At 39.9% G+C, this 6,663-nt stretch overlaps 1 protein-coding gene across 1 annotated transcript in view; it reads left to right on the top strand.

Annotated features, from left to right (window-relative positions):
• Nucleotides 1-831: 831 nt before the first annotated feature.
• LOC139764898 (putative polypeptide N-acetylgalactosaminyltransferase 9) overlaps nt 832-6,663 on the top strand; it is a 466,120-nt gene continuing 460,288 nt past the window's right edge. Inside the window, exon 1 of the mRNA XM_071691965.1 lies at nt 832-1,414. The gene's annotated coding sequence lies outside the window, so the exon portion shown is untranslated. The remainder of the gene's footprint in view (nt 1,415-6,663) is intronic.

Raw genomic sequence — 6,663 nt, 5'->3', positions numbered from 1 at the left:
ACCATGGAAAGCTGTGTAGGTATGTATATTTGCGTGTGTGGACGTATGTATATACATGTGTATGGGGGTGGGTTGGGCCATTTCTTTCGTCTGTTTCCTTGCGCTACCTCGCAAACGCGGGAGACAGCGGCAAAAAAAAAAAAAAAATATATATATATATATTATATATATATATATATATATATATATATATATATATATATATATATATATATATATATATGTATGTATGTATATATATTGTAAAAGCTTATAGAAAACTTATGGAAGGAGTAGAAGAGATTTGTGTTGGTAAGTCTAAATGGGAAGTGATCCTCACTTGCTCATGGTCGTAGACGTGACTTGCCTAATGGATATTTGGTAACTTACCATCACCAACACGATATTTGGCGTCATACACGATATTTGGGGTCAAATAAACTATATAGTCTTATCGACTACCGCGGTCGTTAAAGCCATCAACGTCAAGTTATAACAACTGATTGAAAGGAAAAAGAAAATAATAGAATGACCTTGTTCCTAAAAGATGTCACTGCTTGTATGATCCTTGCATGTCCGAGTTTGAGCTGGTGAGTGAATATTCACATCAACAGTGGCTAACCTCGGCCGGTCAGGTGTTAGTGACTGGGACGCTCTTTCTCAGTGGAATGCCCGTAAAAAAAATATCCTGTTTAGAATTCTCTATTTTACGTATTTGTGCCTTACCTAATCTGGCGCTGGTAATATTCTACGTGCTACTCTGACGGTATATTTTTAGCTGAGAATATTCGTACAGACGTACCTCACCCACAGTGGTAGTTTGGTGAGAGTGAATGCAGCCTAGCTATTAGGTTGGTGAGAGGAAACGTAGCCTAGTCCGCGTTAAGGTGTGGAATTGCCGTCAACAAGCATTGGCTATAACGTGTGAGTGAGGTGGAACACCGTGGCGCGCTGCACCACGGGGGTTGGTCCATCCTTAGTGATAAACCCTCCCGCACAATAGCTTTCAATAGATAACAGTGATAACACGCGTCCCCTCTTATCCTGTCCTTGGCCGCAGCTCAGTCGAGGGCGAACTGTCGGGTCGGAAAGGCGTTTTAGTTGTTTCTGTGGCGCGCAACGAGTTGTTGGTGGGGCTGCATGCGACCTAGAGGGCAGACGTCCCTCACATCAGTTTGCCGGTTGAGGCGGTGGACAGAGGGCGGGCGGTAGTAAGTGTTGTGACGTGCTGCTGTGCGGGGCCCGGCCACCACCTGTAGTGGAGATGGAACAGTTGCAGGCGGCCTGTTGAACGACAGTGTTGCCATGTTGACACTGCGCGCGTGTGTGTTATACAGTGAGCGCAGCTTGTGGAAATCGTCGTGTTCGGGTGTACTTCAGGAAAGCCGTTAAAACATAAAGATTCCCCTCGACTTGTTTACCAGCCAATAAATAGGTAAGGGTCTGTTTATTTGTGGACTTTGATCACGGTTATAGAGAGAGGTTTTGATGTCGACAACCTCTTGTTATGGATTGAATTACTTTTGTGTTTAATGTGCGTGATTGTATCGGTGTGTAGCAAGTGCATAAGTAGTTGACGCAAAGGTGTAGCTAGAGTTGTCTTTGATGGCGAATTATACATAAGTTACTGCAGGGGAGGAGGAGCTCCGAAGTTCATTATCAGCGAATGTGAGACTCAAGAATTTTGTTCTTTTACTCTGGCAGTCTCCTTGCAACGTGAATATAAATCAACTGCCTTTAACTTATTCTTTAAATGAGGTAGCAATATACTCTGATGTGTTTAACATTACTTGTTCTAATATTTCTGGAAGGGTTCCAGTAAATTAACCTAGACAAGCTGAAGAAAAGCTGATCAGTGTTCTCCATACACGTAACAGAAGTGATTAACAAAGACATATATGACGTGATGATGGTTAGTTAATCTTAATGATCAGACGTAGGCTGTAAATATTAGGGAAAAATGTAAAATACGAAACGCCAACAGAAATCGGCAGAACCTTTGGAAACCACATCACCCGAGGGATTTACCTCATTTTCGATGTTTTTTGGAAAATTATGCGATTGGTATGGTCTTTATATAGTTCTTGTGCGTTGTGTGTGTGTGTTCGTATGCACACAGACGCGTTCCAGCGAACGAAAACATTGAGCGAACATTCTCAGAGTAGCGAGGCGTACCAGATAATGTTACCTTTGCGATGGTATATGTGGGTTATACTGTAGTAAATCTGGGTAAATCACAGTAGCTAGGAAGTTGGATGATGGTTCAACATAATTGTTATACATTTTTACGCTAACCATATTTTCCCATACTTTCATCGTCGTAATTGTTCTCGTAGAATTCATTGTTTTAGCTAACCTTTTGAATATTTTTTTCTAAGTGTTTGGTGAATAGTATGCCTTTCTTCATCTTCACTTAGCTTAAAAGTGGAAATGAGGAAGACGAATGATAAGAAATGCCAGTAAATTAAGGAACTACAAATAGGTACGTCTCCCATCCACACATCACTCTATATATGTTCACTTGGAAGAGACGTCGCGCAATATCTCATCTTTATCAACCTAAATTCACCCCATCTCCGGCAGACGCATCTTTACTCCACCCTCTACAAACTTGAAATCCCCTGACCGTTGACATGCTTATGTTTTACAACGCCCTTAACAAACGCAAGGTCACTTTTACCGTCGACGGACACATCACACTGTACAAAATCAAGTTCAACATATATGACTAACGCGCCTTCATGTACCTCCTCCTCCTCCTCATCCCCCCCCCCCCCCCCCCGACATCATTGGCTTCTGACGTGACCCCACAGGATGACTCAGGTCGAAGGGCAAGTTCAAGGGGCTGAATGATGGGAAAAAAGTAAACAGAAGAAATAATGAGGAAAACCCAATGTTTTCTTGTTTACGGAGGGAGACCAGTTTTTCCTACTTTGGTGCTGCGGGTGGATATCGCAAAACAATAGAAAATGTATAGATGGATTTGTTGCAGTTAGCAGAACATTCTTCCACTTGCAGAGATAACTAGGATGTTAGGTTAGGTCACACAGGTAAGTTCAAAGCCGAACATTAGACCTATCTATGGAGATCATTAATTTAGGCAGGAAGGGGGATCAAAATATATTCCGAAATAAAGTTTTAGATGCGGTTTATATATATATATATATATATATATATATATATATATATATATATATATATATATATATATATATATACCAGTAATGTAAAACTGAATATTTTTAGATATTAATTTTTCGTGCTCTTAAGCTTGCGAATTCATTGATTATGTATGAGAAGTCGAGGCCACAAGGTAAATCACCATGAAGTACATATTAAGCCAAGATAATTCACTCGTCTTGGGTTATAGTTGTCCATGAACTGTTATTTTATAGACTTTACCTGAGAGTAATAATTTAAACTTAAACGATGATAACTTGAGGCACATTTTAAGAAGGTTGGTTTGAAGTTATTTTAAGTAAGGCGATGCATGAACGTGTGTATTTACAGAGGTTCCCTACATTCCTACAGAGCGTAATTCCGTAAGTGTGCGGAACCGAACTGGTTCATCATTACCCGGACACATTTTCAGATCAGCGGAATAAATGTGGACTAATCTAGATAAGCGAGGGCGTTTCTGCTGGCTTTAAAACTCGTACCGAAAATTCCCCAGGGTACACAGTGAACGATTATTTTTTTTTTTCTTTAATGAAAATGAGAAAAAGTCATAGCTGTGAGGGACTACATAATTTATATACAGTAAGCCTATATTCTGACAGGGCCAAGGGCAGCACAAAACCGGTCTGAAAGACGCAAGCGAGCTAGGATACCTCGTCAGTTTCAGTGTCCACAATACATTAACTTGTTCTCTGTAAAAAGAAAAAAAAAATGGGCTGAGAATTCAGACATAAACTGTCAGGTGTAATTTTTTTTTTTACCAACAATTGCTTTGTGTGGTGTTGGAAATTTTGTGGAATGGCGTTATTGGAGGCCAAACTACTTTGTTTTAAATTAAGGCCATTTGCGAAAGAGATCCATGAACACAAAATACATCAGCGTTTGTAATGATGATCTGCCGATGATCATTGTGCTGCTGTGTAACGTTATTATAAAACACAGCGTAACGACCCTTGTAACTAAGGCAGAAGGCCGGAGCCTTCGACCCTTGCAGACCCTGAAGGATCTACTTGATCAAGATCTGAAACACCATCATACACACACGGGACGTGCGCTGTCGTACTGGCTATGATTAACTGCCTCAAACTCCCCCCTTAAAAGAACTGTGGTGTCGCCGAGGTTTGAATAATGACCAGCTGGAATGAAAATGCTCCTCGAGTTATGATTTATGAGAGTTTACTGTTGCTTGACTTGGTTCGAACTTTAGATAACACGAACATGTGAAGATACCAGATATGATTTTTACAGCGTGTAGGGGGGGCGGGGGCCCCCTCTTGTAGAGCAGGACATATCACACGATGATGAGTGGAGGAAATTTTTGACGCGATGCGTTGCATGACTTGATTAAGGAATCTTTAGAACGGTCCATGTTCTATATATATATATATATATATATATATATATATATATATATATATATATATATATATATATATATTATCCCTGGGGATAGGGGAGAAAGAATACTTCCCACGTATTCCCTGCGTGTCGTAGAAGGCGACTAAAAGGGAAGGGAACGGGAGGCTGGAAATCCTCCCCTCATTTTTTTTTTTTTTTTTTTTCCAAAAGAAGAAACAGAGAAAGGGGCCAGGTGAGGATATTCCCTCAAAGGCCCAGTCCTCATCCTCTGTTCTTAACGCTACCTCGCTAATGCGGGAAATGGCAATTAGTATAAAAAAAAAATATATATATATATATATATATATATATATATATATATATATATATATATATATATGTATATATATATATATATATATATATATATATATATATATATATATATATATATATATATATATGTGTGTGTGTGTGTGTGTGTGTGTTTTAGATATTAATTTTGAAAGTTCATGTATTTGCCGTTGAAGCAGGGAATCTTTTCCACATTTATCTGAGGGAGAAGTGATTTTTTTTAGGTGTCCAGTGTGGATGTGACGTGTGCTGAGTAATCGTGGATTTATGAGCCGCCATTCCTTCGTGTTTTCTCAGTGTATGTAGTTGTTGGGAGTTTGTATAACCCTGGTCTGAGCCGTTGTGTGAAGTGTGTAGTGTTGTTTTTTTCCTAACACTTGGCCATGCCAACTCACGCGAGAGAGAATCATCCTACCTCGTCGGAATCTCTGCATTCTATGATGGTGTATTTGCCACATTGCTCCACAGTTCTGTGTCAATGTATAGACAGCATCGTAATCACGATAAGAAAATTCAAGTACTTAGCCCATTGTAAATGTTGCCAAGTTCATTCATGTTTATTGTTTTCTCAGCCATTTAAAACTCTTGCGTATTTTCACTAACGATTTAATGGGTCTTCGCACACTGCAACTTTAATGGGGGCTCTTGTCAACTTTGCTTTGGACTCGGTGCCTGGAAAGAGGAGGGGGAAGAGTCGGCTAACGTGCCGTGCATATTAATCTTAGCGGTCGTGTGCGCGTTTCTGTATGAACCACGGCGCGACACAATGATTTTTTTATATCTTGAAAGGGCTTGAAAATTTTTTATTATTCTTGGTTTCTGTGTGGAGTTGACTGAAAGCGGTGTGCATACATGTCATGTCATGTACGATAGGACGCTGCAAGCGCTTGAAGACTCGCATTCTGTATTGAAGAAGTGTGTTGTTGTGGTTGAGTACTCGTCTTGCAGAGCCTAATGTAAATATTATTGGTACGTCATGCCTCATGATGTTTAAGTTCCCGTGGAAATAAGACCCAAAGTTGTTTCGCTAACTTAACCATCTTAGGTTATCCAGGAATGAAACTAAGCTAAGCCAGACATCACACAAACCAAGCCTGTCTTAACTTAGGCTAACCAAACCTCTCACTAACCAAGCCTATCCTGAGCTATGCCAACATCTTACTGACCTGCGTATCCTAAGCTTGCCAGACATTGTACTAACCTAACTTACCTTAAGGCTAGCTAAACCTAGCACTAACCAACCTTACCTTAAGCGAACCAAACATTGTATTTTATGTTTAGAATTACTTTATTTTTGTGTCTGTTGAAAACCGAGATTTTGTAAAATAAATATCACCACCCGTAACACCCGCAAAACAACAACAAAAAGATAAAGAAAATAATGAAAAGCAGACATTTGAACACCTCGTCAATCTTGCGAAACACATGACTTGGGTTAGGACGCAAAAATTGGAAATTGTTACATGTCGCACTTCTTGAGGACGAGATAAATTTAGCTGTAAACTTGAGCATCGATCGGTGTGAATATAGAGGCACGGTAATTTATGGCGGAAACTGAGACGCCAATAATTTCCGAGAATAATAGACCAGTGGGTGAATGTGTGGGTGTCTTGCCTCTAAACATCGTCGAACACTTTCTCGTGCGCGCCTTAAAGTGGTATATATTTCAAGATGACGGATTTCCTGCAGCATCCCGTGTGGCTCAGCACACAGGACTTGTATTTTTACATGCAATATCCTTAGGATCGGCACACGGGATATTTTTTTTTTTTCAGATACGCGTGTGGCAGACTTAGAAAAAAAATTGCTTGGAAA

The sequence above is a fragment of the Panulirus ornatus genome, chromosome 4 (assembly GCF_036320965.1).
Source record: "Panulirus ornatus isolate Po-2019 chromosome 4, ASM3632096v1, whole genome shotgun sequence".
In the NCBI taxonomy this organism is placed as follows: Eukaryota; Metazoa; Arthropoda; class Malacostraca; order Decapoda; family Palinuridae; genus Panulirus; species Panulirus ornatus.
This window is presented reverse-complemented; position numbering and strand designations above follow the sequence as displayed.